The 2,500-nt window shown below is 38.6% G+C and overlaps 2 protein-coding genes across 3 annotated transcripts in view; one reads left to right on the top strand and one right to left on the bottom strand.

Annotated features, from left to right (window-relative positions):
- Positions 1–827, top strand: part of LOC138003102 (fibroblast growth factor 2-like) — a 5,400-nt gene extending 4,573 nt beyond the window's left edge. The window contains exon 3 of the mRNA XM_068849048.1: positions 1–827. This exon is cut by the window's left edge and continues 423 nt beyond it. The gene's annotated coding sequence lies outside the window, so the exon portion shown is untranslated.
- Positions 828–2,196: 1,369 nt separating this feature from the next.
- The window catches only part of LOC138003897 (uncharacterized), a 24,157-nt gene continuing 23,853 nt past the window's right edge, over positions 2,197–2,500 (bottom strand). For both annotated transcript variants that reach the window (XM_068850203.1, XM_068850204.1), the window contains exon 7: positions 2,197–2,500. This exon is cut by the window's right edge and continues 1,931 nt beyond it. The gene's annotated coding sequence lies outside the window, so the exon portion shown is untranslated.

The raw sequence follows: 2,500 nt of genomic DNA, 5'->3' as shown, positions 1-2,500 counted from the left end.
ACACCTCAGATGATTCTGGGATGTAGAAACCGCTTGACCTCCACGACGGCCAAAAAAACACTTTGATTGTTGAGGTATCACTGTTTTATTTTATGACACAGAGAAACCCTCCCAAAACCTCGAAAAACGTTTACAAGAGAATAATAAATAGATTAAGATATCTTAATCGTGTTACCCTACTTAGGTCTTCACAGTAACCAAGTCACGAAACGTCTGAAATCCTGCGTAAACAATTTCTACTCTTTCGTCAATCTCAAGATCATATTCCAAAACACACGCCGCATCAAATCCTTTTTTCCATACAAAGATCACTTGAACCGATCTCAGAGGTCCAAGGTCGTCTATAAAGCTGTCTGCTGGAACTGTGATGAATTCTACATTGGCAAAACAAAACGAAGACTCCATGACAGAAAAACAGAACATTTCAAGGCCCTAGCTAAAAGTGACCATTCATCAGCCATTGCTGATCATGTGAAATCACTGGCCACGACATTAAATGGGATCACTTTGACATTTTAGCGTCCGGAAAAACTGACTTTCACTGCAAAATTAAAGAGACTTTGTTCATTCAAGAGCTAAAGCCTTCCCTTATGTCAATGTTAGTAGTGAGAAGTTATTGCTGCTTTAGCTATTACTCCTCATTATGTGTAGACATGTACTGCTGCAGATCATTTTTCTCATTCCAGGTTCCAGACCCCTAATGTTTACGATATATATATATATAGTTTTCAAAAATTGTAACGGTCACTCTTGAAAATGTGTGTTGACTAGCATACGAAACGTCAAGTTTTATAAAAATGCGTTGGAATACAATGTTTATCACCGCTGTTTGTGTTATTTTCTTAATCACATAAAATAACCTTCGCAGCATAAGCGGCACCGAGAAATGCACTCTTAACTCACATTCTCTTGTCCCGCGTTCAATGTCAGACATCGATAATGAGTAAACATAATTTCTAATCATCCAGTTCTGAAAAAAGTTAAAGAATTAAATCTTTTACTGGAAATAGTGTATTGAAACATAGAATGTTTCGGCCATAAACCATGGCCTTCATCAGCTAATGCTTTCCCAAACACGGGAAACAGATGAAAGCACTAATTCCTAAGCTTCTAAACAACTGGATGACGAAATTTGCATAAGAGGCGGCAAAGCCACCAAGAAGAGACATTCTCCTAAGATTCGAGAACCACTGTATCAAATTCTTTGTGTTATGCGTCGTTACCTGAACATAAAAATAAAATGATCACACCTTGCGGCTCAACGTTGAATCTCTTGGATTCAACCGACAAGAGGGGAAGCTTTCTTTCGTAGCATTGATCCCTCAGTCACCCTAGCACGCCCCGAGTTGAGGAGTAAAATCGTCTGGCTTTAGACGGAATAAAATCTGTTAAGCCTCACTACCGGGAGTCAATGGGTTCAGATATTAGTATAGGAAATCGCACGACCTTCTCGTGTAATTCGTGATTAATAGGTACTCGTGTTTACTTCAGAAACCTTTGAAACTCTTCGGTCCAACGTCGGAAATCTTCGAAAGACTTCGGTTGAACCTCGGACACCTTCTAAATTCTTCGGCTCAACTGCGGAAATATTAGGACGTCTACGGATTAACTTAGGAAATATTCGAAAATCTTCGGGTCAATTTCGGAAATCTTCAGGAAAATTCGGAAGTCTTCGGATGCTTTATGGTCGCCTTTCGAAGTCTGTTAATTTCGGAAAACTTCGTGTCAACTTCGGAAAGAAAAGTAATTGGTACTCCTGGAGAGTACAATTTGCGATTAATTGGACCCCTCTCGTCCAATCAGAATCCAGAAATTTTGTTAAGTGTACTATAAATTAAATATAGTAGTTTGGATAGTCATCATTAAAGTTTTTGCTCTTTACAGATTCTGTATCCGTCGGCGCGTTCTTGACGCGTTCTTGTTAAATGATGTTTTGGAATGCATTGTCTCCAAGAATTGTTAATAGTAAAAACTGGTTTGTGAGCATTAAGTTGTTCCTTTGTTGGTTAATATGACTTTTCAGATTATGAAACACTCAACAACATCTGTGTTCCAAGTTTGTTGAATATCTTATGATTTTGGAGGTCTTGTTTCATTGGCTATATAAATCCATCCACATGACCAGGATCGCGCTTTCCGGTTGGGTAATATTCATGAATTACTAATGAGCTTAAAAAGACATTATCACAGAAACAGTTCAGACAAAGTTTTTAATTACACAAGCCTCGGATCGCACGAGTGACAATTCTAAATTCTCAGGGTAGTAATTAATCGAGCGAGGCTTATGATAGGTTTCGAGGAGAAATATATCAACGCCGTGTGACTTTGAAGTTGTGCATGTGTGCGCTCCTGTCTAAACTGCCCATCGAAGTGAACAAATAAATGACACGACAGTTAGAAACGAAAAGTTCGTGTAGCGTTGCTATACTCTCGAAATTTGGCTACTATATGGCATTGTTGCAGCTTCAATTGTCAAAGTCATTCGTTGTAATCCGTTGTT

The sequence above is a fragment of the Montipora foliosa genome, chromosome 5, assembly GCF_036669935.1.
Source record: "Montipora foliosa isolate CH-2021 chromosome 5, ASM3666993v2, whole genome shotgun sequence".
Classification (NCBI taxonomy): domain Eukaryota; kingdom Metazoa; phylum Cnidaria; class Anthozoa; order Scleractinia; family Acroporidae; genus Montipora; species Montipora foliosa.
The sequence above is the reverse complement of the archived record's forward strand: the minus strand, read 5'-3'. Positions and strand labels throughout refer to the sequence as shown.